At 34.8% G+C, this 12,714-nt stretch overlaps 1 protein-coding gene across 2 annotated transcripts in view; it reads right to left on the reverse strand.

Moving 5' to 3' along the window:
- Nucleotides 1-1,501, reverse strand: part of lypd6 (LY6/PLAUR domain containing 6) — a 32,597-nt gene extending 31,096 nt beyond the window's left edge. Inside the window, exon 1 of one of the 2 annotated variants that reach the window (XM_058393700.1) lies at nucleotides 1,303-1,501. The gene's annotated coding sequence lies outside the window, so the exon portion shown is untranslated. Of the gene's footprint in view, nucleotides 1-1,289 lie in introns of both variants that reach the window. The other variant, XM_058393699.1, reaches the window with a different exon arrangement.
- Between the last annotated feature and the right edge of the window lie 11,213 nt (nucleotides 1,502-12,714).

The raw sequence follows: 12,714 nt of genomic DNA on the forward strand, positions 1-12,714 counted from the left end.
CACAAATATGACCTGCTCCATTTGGTCTAGTCGTTTTTGTAATTTTTTTACTCATTTTTTATTTATTTATTTTTTTTAAAAAATAAAGAATACTCAACATTCATCATAAAAATGCCAGTTAAGACAAATCAGTGTTTCTTTAAAGGTCTTGTAATAAAAATACAAACTGACCGCAGTCTCAATGATTCAGTAATAAGTTTCTATATACTGAATATACACCTCATGATTCATATGACTATGACATATGATTGTGAACCACGATCAAATTATATTTTAAAATATAATTACTGACAAAAGGAAGAGATGTAAGAGAAAGTTTCATTCACTAAATGTTTTATCTTGGTACAGGATCCTCCTGATGGATGCACAGTTTATCCTTGGAATTCTGGGAGCAATTTGGGAATAAACCTTCGAGTCTGAACTGTTGAAATCTTAGTATATGCATAGACATTAAAATGTATTTGTCTAGCCTTCTGTAAAATCTGCTCACTTCAACAAAGCACAAAGACTCACGCACCTGCACACACACACATACACACACAGTAGTGTTTATGAATTTCACGCATGCACCTGCTTGGCTTTGAGCACCGGTAGTCCAGTCTGCCCATGGCGCAGGAGTCCAGTATAACCGTGAACTGACCATGAAATGCAGACATTGCATAGCGTGGACTGAACACTGTGTGTTAAATCCGACTTAACACACATGGATTATTCCTGACCTTTTCCAGGAAATGCGATGCAGAATGAAGGATATATATATTTTTTTTTTAAGAAAAATATATATACATTAGACAATGATGCAGATTGTTTAGCATCTAATAGATTTTAATAATAAAAAGAAGAATATTACACCTTTTCAAAGCCGGATTATTCTTATTGTGTATTTTAGCCAGCACTATTTTATTCCCCAAAACATCTTTTATAAATCTATCTTTTTATAAAGTAGTTTCAAGAATAGTTTTTTTTTTTATTTTGCGCATATAAACAGAATATGATCTCAGATACAGAAGCTGGGATTGGTTATGCGGCATTAAAGACAGCTTATAATGAGTCATAAAACACTCACAGTCCAAAGCAGCCCTGCTGAACACTGTAGTTGTTGTTAACTCACCCTGAGGTTATTTTATGAATACAAAATAATATAATTTAGTTTATATAAGTGCTGTGCATCAACCTTCACCTATTGACTCTGTAGGAGTCTCATTGACTCGTGTTGCTTTCACAGCTTCACCTCCTGAATCAAAACAAACACTGACGCAGAGAGCAGGAGAGAAAGCAACACTACTCACCGGAATAACTGACCGAAAATATCCTTTCACTCCTGATCAACTTCACCCTCAGCTCCAAATGAGCTCAGATCTTGATTTCTCTTGTCCTTCTTTTTTTTCTTTTACCGGAAAACTCTAGTGTCCATCTGCCTCTCTCTTCCTCCGTGTTTTGTGCTGTCACAAGTCCGCGGCGTGGACGAGCACACCAGTTTGTTTGCGCGCCGCTTCCGGTGTGCGCGCGCTCTAGTTACGGTTCTGCGCACCTTAACCCTTTTAAACGTCTTTATCCGCCCATGGCTAGAGTTCTCCTTTTACAGACTTCAACACAAACTACCTCCTAATAATCCGAGTTTTAAATCTTACTATAAGTATTTACAGAGACCATGTGGTAATAATAATAATAATAATAATAATAATAATAATAATAATAATAATAATAATAATAATAATAATAATTATTATTATTATTATTATTATTATTATTATTATTGTTGTTGTTGTTGTTGTTGTTGTTGTTGTTGTTTTAATTATTATTATTATCAGTATTATTATTATTATTATTATTATTATTATTATTATTATTATTATTATTATTATTATTATTATTATTATTATCATTATTATTATTATTATTATTATATAACTTACTTTATAATGTCAGTGGACAATATTACAGTAGTACATGTTCAGGTTGTTCAGGTTGTTGATGATTATTACTATACACTCCAAATCCAGAACTACCACTTAAAATAAATAAATAAATAAATAAATAAATAAATAAATAAATAAATAAATAAATAAGTTTTATTTTCTGAAATGATGGGGCTTCATTATTGAAGGTTACATTTTATTACATGGCCCTCTGCTGGTGGTGAGTCAAAAAAAAAAAAAAAAGCTTTTAGGTTTGTCTTTAATCAAAAATGAAAAGTAAACAAAAAACAAAGTATGTGGATAAAAGTCAAAATCTGAGGTCTGTGAGCCATGTAGTTCGGTGCCATCATTTCAGTGATCTGTAGACAAGCAAACAAACTGATCAAATCTGCAGATTTTAGGTTTTTATCATAGAAACATATTAAAATATATTTTGTTTGTCATGTATAGTTAAATCATTTCAAAGATTTCTTTATTGCTTTTATGCTGCTTGATTTTCAACACAAATTTGCTTACAAGGAAAATCGTAAAATATCATAAAATCATTTTTTTTTTTTGGTTTGAGAGTTTTACATGCCATGATGAAACAGGTGATGATAAAAATTCTGTGTCCTTCTGTCTAAAATCCTTTTGTTTAAAATCTCAAAATGTGAGTGTTGCTAGGAAACTGGTCTAAAAGTCACAACATCAGATTTTGTAAAACTCACAGAACAGCAACAAATTCTTATGTGGTCCATATGAGCAAAATATAAAAAAAAAAAAACCTCATTACCTTAAAACCACTTTAAATAATGCTTTTCTGTTCATGTGACCCCAGTTTTCTGCCAGTCACGCTGACTGAAAACAGAATATCCTAGGTCTATGGTCAGAGGATCTTCATCGTATAACCTGTCATGCAGTGCATATGATTTATTACACGGTCTGTTTTCACTGGGATCTTGTATAGTGTGACAAGTAATAAGCAAAAAAAACAGAGCTTTGGTTATCATCATGTTTTCATCTCAGGCTCCTCTGTACATCTTCCTCACCCAGAATTTAGCTCCACCTCCCGCTACACCAGCTACATAACATTGCCCCTTTTACCATACAATGCAACTCAAAGGATGTGTTTGGCCATCACTAATGCAGTTTAGGCCACAGAGCATATGCTTTTATATAATAAGCACTAGAAATATTGCAAACCTGCAAGTTTTAAGATAAAAGGACTAAAGAAAACAACAGTGTGCTAAAAAAAATAAAAGGAAATATAAAGCGCTTGCAAGGTTTCAACTCAATAATCTAAATCTAGGTTTCTTTTGTAGCTAACATTTTTCCAAAGATATAAACACGCAAGTTTTACATGATATTAGGCCTGTGTATTTCTGCAAGCTGCTCCATAAACACTTGATTAACGGTCATAAATCATGAGACATTTTGCACTACAAGCACACAATGAGAGCAGTTCAGTGTGTAGTCTGATTATCACTTTGTAAACCCAAGCACTAATTTACCACTAGATTAATTACACATCTCAAAAACATTGTTTTTATTCCTAACTTTTCTAACCTAGGCTGTTAAAATGTCTGTGGTTTATATGCTTAAAGCAAAAAAATCTTAGGAATGCTCTTTTAAAGGTCTCTTTCACCGTGGGTGACTCACATGTGAATTAAACGGTGTATCTTGTATCTCAAACAGTACACGCCATTGACTGAGGTTTAATAGGCGGCTTCTTTAGACGTTTGTAACTAGATTTATGTTACTCATGACTTCATTTTTTTTAAAGACCATCTTAATTCTTTTTAAAATGGTTTGCGGAGATTAATAGCTGACAAAATATGAAAGGAAATGTCCTCCTACTTTTGAATAATTATGCTACAGCTTCAGTTGCATCCGTTTTTGTTTATAAATCAACTTTAATTATTTAGGACTAATAAGCATGATCTCTGTCACAAAGTCGAATTCTTCATAAAGTCAGATTCTTCAGCCACTGTTGATTGCAGAAATGGAGCTGGAGTTGTTTGGTTTGCCTTCCATCAATACTGAAGGGATGCTCTTCTTCAATTATCCTATTAAAGGATTGTGACAGCAGGGAAATTATACTCTCTGTATCTATGTTTAGCCTTCACCTGCACCAAAACATCCGCAGTATATTTAGGTTTAAATCAATGATCATACAGTGGTCTTTAATAACAAACGCCTCATACTCCATTGTTATCTCTGAACATAAAAAGAGCCAGGACAAAAAAAAAACTACTAGTGTGGGTAATAGAAGAAGAAACAGCAGCCATTATTATCACCACAGCACAGTAAAATTCTTTTCTTCATATATCCCATCTGAGGAAGTTGGGGTCAGAGCGCAGGGGCAGTTACAATGCAGCACCATTGGAACAATTAAGGGCCTTACTAAATTGCCCAACAGTGACAGCTTGGCAGTGCTGGGGCTTGAAGCACAACCTTCCCATGAACAACCCAGAGCCTTAACCACTTGAGCCACCACTGCCCCAAAACAATAACAGTAATCCATTTTTTTTAAAGATTTGAGATAAAAATGAAAATGTATGTAAGTCTAAATCTAACATAAATACATTTACATATGACTAATCTCTAATCTCTCCCCAAGAATCAAAACCAGAAACCTCAGCCAATGGTGTAAACTTTTTAAGATACAAGATACACTGCTTAATTCCCTCACGGTGAAAGAGACCTTTACAAGAGCGTTCTTAAAATTTTTGCATTAAGTATAAAAACCACAGACATTTTAACAGCCTAGGAAAAGTCCTATTCAAAGGGATACCTGAGATCTTTGAAAGAGTCTTTGAGATGTCTAATTAATCTAGTGGTAAATTATTGCTTGGGCTTGCTAAGACTACAGACTGAATTGCTCTCATTCTGTGCTTGTAGTGCCAAAGTTTTTGTGACTTATGACTGTTAATAGAGTGTTTATTGTGAAATATACAGGTCCAGTATCCACCATGTGTTAATATCTTTCAAAACAAACTGTAATGGGCAACCTACTTACAGTTCAAATATTAGCTCAAATGCATTTAGAATACATGACCATCATACCCATATGTGGTTCCTTCCCAAAGTGTTCCCCAAAATATGGCGTGTGAAGGTTGATGAAGGTGGAAGAACTGGAGTGTCCTTCACAGAGCCCTTACTCTGACTCAACCCCACTGAACACCTCAGGGATGAACTGGAACACAGACCGATCCCTAGACCACAAATGATCACAAATCCACACATCCTCACTTCGACACCTAGAGGAAATCCTTCGCAGAAGAACATAATAAGAATGCAGCTTATTATAACATTAAAGAGGAACCAACTCCATGTTCATGCCCATTATTTTTTAAAGGGTGCACATGGTATCATGGTCCGGTTTTCATATGCTTTTAGCTATAGAGTGTGAATCTGTTTTTCCATTAAATACGGAAAAAACAATCCTTTAAACATTTCCATTAATCGGGGGTTTCACTATTTATACCTTCATATCTATATATAGCGTTTTCATTTTGAAAATCTGTTCACAACCACAGCACTGAGCAACATTTTCCCTGCCATCGAGAACATCGGCATGTTTCAGTGACTGTATTTTTAGAGTACATCAGTCTATCAGCAGCACATAACCCTGACTGTTGAAATGTGCACTTCAAAGCACCGGTGTATGTGTGTGTGTGGTGTGTGTAGAGTGTGTGTGTGTGCATTCAGACAGGATGCATGTGTGTGTGATATGTGGTGTGAGGATGTGCTGGCTGTCCCCAGGGTGCCAGAATTTTCAGTATGTTTGGTATGTTATGGTTTAATATTAATAGGCAGGATGAACTTCAGCCTAAATCTTCTCATTGTAAAAACAGGGCTTTGCTTCATTTGTTTTTCATTAATTAAACTTTCACATAATTAAATCATAGATTCTGTCATTTCTTTGTATTTTTCCTATTAGGATTAAGCACTTCTCTGTTCTCTTACAAACATGATGGGCTTTTTTTTCTGATTACTGATTTTCTTAAGGAAAGTGTGGAAACAAAATACCATAAATAAAGTCTTCGAAAATTTAACTAAGCAGGTTTTTAAGTAAGGTTTATATGGTGGTACAGATTAAGCTGGAAAATTTAAAGTAGTTTTCTTTCCTGTAAATAAATTTTACTTAACATATTTCATGTTGTTGTCCTTCAGCTGTTCCCTGTTTGGGGTCACCACAGTATATCAACCAATCCATATATTTCTGATTTGGCACAAGTTTTATGCAGGATGCCTTTCTTGACTCAACCTTCCCATTTTTCCAGGCTTGGGCAGTTCTGGTATTTGGCAGACACCCTTATCCAGAGCAACTTACAATTTTTTCTTACTTTATATAACTGAGGGTTAAGGGCCTTGCTCAAGGGGCCCAGCAGTTGCAGCAGGGTGAATCTGGGATTCAATCTCATAACCCTCTGATCAGTAATCCAACGCTTTACCCACTGAGCTACCACTTCCCAGGTTCCTTGCCCAAGAAATCGAACCTGAGCCACGGAAGTAAGAGCTGATTCAACAGGGACTTCATGTTACACTAAAACATTTATCATCATTTATCAACTTAATGGCCACTAACATCATCGCATGTTCCAACAAGCAGTAGAACTGCAGTGGGTGCTGTATACATCAGCTTTCATAAAGCCTGAACTGTGCAGGATTACGTAACTAGCTTGCCTGAGCACACCTGGCTGAGAAGTCCAAAAAGGGTGAAGTCAGAAAACTTTACAGAAACTCTTGGTCTTTCAAAACATTTCATGACGCAATAGACTTAAGCTTTCCAAGTCAAGTCAGGCTGCATTATATTATATTATATTATAATTCCAACCTGCTACTGCTGGCTCCAGTTTCATATAATGAAGGGATGAGAAGTGAGATGAGGAGAATTTGACCAGGACAGGAAGAGAGATTGGATTCAAACTGAGGAGTGGAATGAGAAAGAAAGGGAGAGGGAGAGAGAGAGAGAGAGACTATCAAAAAAACTGAATTTATAGAAAGTGGCCTTTAGTTTTAGAATTACAATTAGATTTGTCTTTGTTATTTACATTTACATTTATGACATTTGGCAGATGCCCTTATCCAGAGTTTTTTTGGATTTTTGGATTAGTGTTAAGGGCCTTGCTCAGGGGCCCAGCAGTCACAACCTTCTGATCAGTAGTCCAACACCTTAACCACTAAGCTTCCACATCCCTATAGGATCGCTATTAACGTCTAAGTACATCTAAGATCAGATATTTTTTTCATCAGATCAGTAATAAATAAAAATCTTTTGGCTCAGTTAATCAGAACAGATACATGGGAACTCATCTTCATGAACACAGAAGCATATCCCATAGAGTCAATGACATGGTCACAAATTCACGCATGAATTCCTGCCGAATCCAGTCAAGTAAAGAACAATACTGCTTCTTAAGACCGCTGCTGTCTGACAATACACCATCCTTTGCGGTTGTAAAGTATATGTCTACATATAAAGCCTACATCTTTGTCTACGGTTGCTGAAAGCGTCTCAGAGCATTATGGGATGTCTTCAGCCAGATTATCAGCACCAGGCCTGTCCATCATGAGAGACAATACTAACAGTGATGAGCACCAGGATGAAGACAGAGGCTCTTTCACGATGAGACAGACACCAGATCTTACCCTCCATTAAAGGTTTTTTTTTTTTTTTTTTTTTTTATAAAAAAAGGGTCTAAGTGCATTCCATGCTTGACCGTGGATAGGCATTACATGAACTAGGATCTACTTGTGTATATTACACATCACGCACCACAGATTAGATTCATAGATAAATATAAATCCCCTTAAAATATTATTTCCATACCGTAAAGGATGCACTTTTGTTTTCAATATTCATGCAGCATTATTCTTAAATAAAACAGCAGCAGGTCTATTAGAGCCAGAAAGGAATAGAAACTCACAAGAGCCTTTAAACACGGCCTCACAAAACCTGAATCTAATGCTGTGTGGTTCTTCTGGGTGTGCCGGTGGTTAAAAAATCTAAAAAGGTCTGAATTACTGAAAGCAACAGTCAGTGAGATGGTGCAGAACAACTGCCTTTTCTTTCTCCACTGTGGTCATTAAAGAAACTCAAATATATGGACAAAAAAGGGCAAAAAAAAAAAAACACCAGCTCCAGTATTAAAAGAATGTAATGAACAAATAGTAAACTAATATTATCATTTATTATTTATCATTATGAGAGGGAAGAGTAAAAAAGTATTAAATGTTTAGATTTTAATCCTATTTACAACCATCCTTGTAGTCTAACAGCAGGCATGTGATGATGCAGAATTATTGACCATAAAAAAGGCTAAATAAAAAAAATAATAATAATAATAATAAATTACAAACCAAATTATTCAGATTTTCATTACAAAAACAAAATTATATATTTTTTATTTATTATTATTATTATTATTATTATTAAAATCACATAATAACATCTGCCATTATTTAATAGGGGCTATTAAAGACTATGAGAGAGATTTAATAATAAATTAAATTTAAATATATTATATTGATTTGTTGGGATTTTTTTGGAAATGCTAATGTCAGAAGAAAACTAAACTAACTGTTTGAGTGGGAAATTTAAATAATAATTGAAGTATTTTTTTATACCATTATATTTCTTTGGATGCTTTCTTGCAGGGAGCAAATAATATTTAGCCCCTTCTCTGGGGCAAATTCATAATGTAAAGACATAAATGTGAAGGACAGAGGAAACAGAGGACAGAACATGTCACATTATGTATTATGTAAAATAAATATGAGAGTATAAGAGAGTGAATCTAATCTTTTACGTAAGTTTATCAGTTGATGATATAATAATTATAATATTACAGGATATGGTACAAATACTGCTTTAAAATCACAGCTTGATTTCATGCAAATTCATTTAATAATGAGATCCGAAATGTCTAGTGGTGATATATTGTGATGTTTCCTCTCAGGAAGCTAAACTGCTGCAACACTCACACTAGCGTCATCGGTAAGATCCAATATCTGGCCTTCTCCATTCTCTCACCCCTGAATTATGAGCACTTTGATGCTTTTTTTGCCTAAGAGTCATTTCCTCCTTCAACACTAACCTCTTCTGAGACATGCTGACATGTTTATCTATCATCTGTGGTTTGAAAAATCAACCACAAATCCCCACCTTTTCTCAATTAAAGCCTGAAATTCAACACTGTCTAGAAAAATCATGTAGAGTGATCACACTGGAAGCAGGGACAGAATCTGGGTTCATTTATTAAAACACTGAACTTTGTTGCTTAAGGCTGTCAGGAAATACTGTCAAAAATTAGAGGTAATAATTAAAGTAAATTATCTGTGTACATCCTTATTGTATACCTGCAGGTATGTGTTGATACACTGGTGAGAGGCAATATTCCAAGTTAAAATAATTTATTTAAAAAAATTAAAGAAAAAATGTAATAAATTTAAAACAAATAAACAAACAAATAAACAAACAAATAATAAATAAATAAATAAATAAATAAATAAATAAATAAATAAATTTTACCCAGTGACCTAAATCGAAACATAAATAAAATAAAAAAAAACTCAAAAAAGTGGAAAATTGTAGAAATGTGAAAAATCTATTACATTTTTTCCCCCCAATTTTTTTTATTGCCCTTAATATCCAAAAATACAGAAAACCAAACAGCTGCTTTAAAAGATATTTTATTGTTGCTGTTCTGAACAATTAAGTAAGTAATGGATATTAAAATGATATAAAAAGATAAAATATAAAAAGATAAAATAAAACACAGATAGGGCCAAAATATAAAAAGATTATAAAATGTCCAATGTAAAATATAGAAAATAAAAGCATAGTACAGTTCAAACTTCTCCTTCAAGGAACAGGATGCATTAATTTGCCCTCGAGAAAGGGTGCTAAAAATTCTTGTTTAATTGACTGTACAATACTGTGCTACAGGTTTCTTCTCTATGGTATTAAATGTGTTTTAAAGCAGAGTTCATGTTTTATCATTCGTGTTTGAATCTATACCAAAGGCAAGAACTGATCCTCAAAGCTAGTTAAACACATATATGGTATAAATATATACTGTATATGGTACTGACATTCATTTATTCAAGATAAGATAAAGCTAGATGCCTTTATGAGCCACTCAGTACAAATAGAGGGCAGTTAAAGTAAGGATGAGACAATAGATATAAAATATGAAAGCAAATAAAGACTAGTATACTTATATTCATTCATCTTGGGTAAACAATAAACACCCAAAAATGTTACCTGTTACTTGTAGGTATTTGCGTCATCCAATCATTTTCCATTGAGAGACTTTTTTTCAATCAACATGTCAATCTGTTAGCGTGGTGAAGTCTGAAATTTCAACATTTCTTCACAAAAGCAAGTTTTCATTTACAAAAATGACCACATTCCAGGCCACTTGTTCAGTTTCTTCGTCCATTTCCCCCAACATAAATGTGAATCCAGTCACTTCCATCCCCAAGGAGGAGGAGGCGTAGCTCACACAGCTCCTCTGAATTCCCTCCTGCTGTGAGATGTGCTGAAAGATCACAGAGCTTGTTTGTAAGAACACGAGCGTCTGCTCCGAGCTTCATGTTTACACAGCACCACAGGACATGACCTCCATCTAAAGCTCAAAGAAATCAGAAAGTCATCTTCCTGACCCTTCCTGCTGGACCTACACTGAGGCTTTGATGGCTGATGAATGAGTGTAACATGTGTAAAAGTGTTTGCAGTGTCATCAGTTGGAAATGGGTATGGAATCGTCACTGAAGATAGACAGTGACTGAGTGAAGTTGATTATTATATTTTAAACATATATTTAATATTATTTTTTAAACATATATAAGGTAGTTGAAGCAGTCTTACAACCAGACGTAATCAAATAATCACAAATATATTTATATAAAATGATAGAAAAAAAAATATTTTGTTTGGCAAATCAAATTATTTTTTAAAAACCTATTTTTTCAGCTATTTAATGTGTGTTTTTTTTTTTTTTCAAATAGAAATGGCAAGAGATCACTTTATTTTCTGATATTAGCTGATTATTCGGGAAAAACTACTGAAGATTTTTTTGGACTGAAGCACTTCACAATTAATCTCAACCACAAAATTCATATATATTGTAAATAAAATGTTAAGTATAAACATAATAAAAAACAATTTTTTCAAGGGAACAGACAGTCAAATCCCTTTATATGTAAAAATTTACAAAACAAATTGTTTTGTCTTGTGTCAGCTCAATAAATATTAATATTAATTATCACTTATTTCTCCATATAAATGTTCTTAAACAATGCTCATGGTATACTGAGATTTTTTTAAAAAAAAGTGCAAATGAATTGTAAAACCTATGTAATAAATTCAAGATCAAGAAAACTTTCAATTCTCCGAAAATTTTTGTTAGCTAAGATGAAAAATTGAAATTCTCCTGTCTGATTGTGTGAAAGAACTCTTAATGGTCCTAGATTTAACCTCTTTGTGCTTGCAGGGCTCCAAGCAAATATTCCTAAGTGCTATCTATTCTAGGCTCGATTTTGTAGAAAAGGATCTACAATCGTTCCTTAATTGTTGCACTTAAAGGTTTAAGCCGTGCAGCAATTCCTCTGTAATCCTTCAGGAGTTTCTACCGTCATTATTCTTTTCGTGGTTCCGTTACAGAGACCCTTAAGATCCGGGTGGTATTACAAAGACAGCAGGATTTCTGTGTGACTCTGCCTGCTACTAATTAAAGCTATGAACTCTGACCCCCTGTGCGTTATGTTAAGCTTTACAAGCATTTAGAGAACAAACACAATGAGACGATGCAGATTACAGAGCCGCATGGATTACGGAGATATCCAGCTTTTAGAGACACTAATCAGCCAATCATGTGGCAGCAGCACTATGTGTATCGGCATGCAGATACACACCAAGAGAATCAACCGTTTTAGTGACTGGAGTATAGTTTGAATATTTTTAGAGACTTTTTATGACTGTCTCTGGAGTTAAGTAGCCTTTATTTGTCACATATACATACTATGTATTAATTTTATCTAGCATATCCTATCCTTGGGGGTTGAGGACAGAGCACAGGGTCAGCCATGATACAGTGCCCCTGGAGCAGGGGGGTTGGGTCGAGGGCCTTGCTCAAGGGCCCAACGGTGGCAGCATGGCGGTTCTGGGGCTTCAATCTTGCTTTTGAGGAACCCACAATGTATACATTAGATCAGAGGACAACAAGGTGACAGAGAGGGTGATGGTGAAGTGTTCAGGATAGTTACATTTCTGGCATTTTGACAGATGCCCTTACCCAAAGCAACTTACAGCTGATCTTATTTTTTATACAACTGAGCAACTGAGGGTTAAGGGCTTTGCTCAGGGACCCAGCAGTGGCAGACCTGGGATTCAATCCCATAACCTTCCCCCACAGGATATGCTAACTCAAACATCTACAGTTGTGAACAGAAAAGTATCTCAGAAGGCAAAACTTTCTGATCATTAATCCTTCAGGTAGATGCGCTACAACACCAAAAGACCACATCGGGTTCAACAGGAAAATGAGGCCCCAGCAGTTTTCCAGTCTTCAGCTATTCAGGATTCATTCAGGCAGTTAAATGGTGGCTCAGAGTTACCACTCACCAAACACTTTCACTTTGACAAAACATAGGGGGTGGGGGGTGGGGTCGTATGTCTAAAACATATACATTGACACTTCAACACCATCCATCAACAGAGTCTTGCACACACACCAGTGTAAATAAAAAAAAGCCATGAAAAATGTCTTGTTTAGTCAGACAAAGCCAATCCCATTAGTCTAGACAG

The sequence above is a fragment of the Hemibagrus wyckioides genome, linkage group LG06 (genome assembly GCF_019097595.1).
Source record: "Hemibagrus wyckioides isolate EC202008001 linkage group LG06, SWU_Hwy_1.0, whole genome shotgun sequence".
NCBI lineage: Eukaryota > Metazoa > Chordata > Actinopteri > Siluriformes > Bagridae > Hemibagrus > Hemibagrus wyckioides.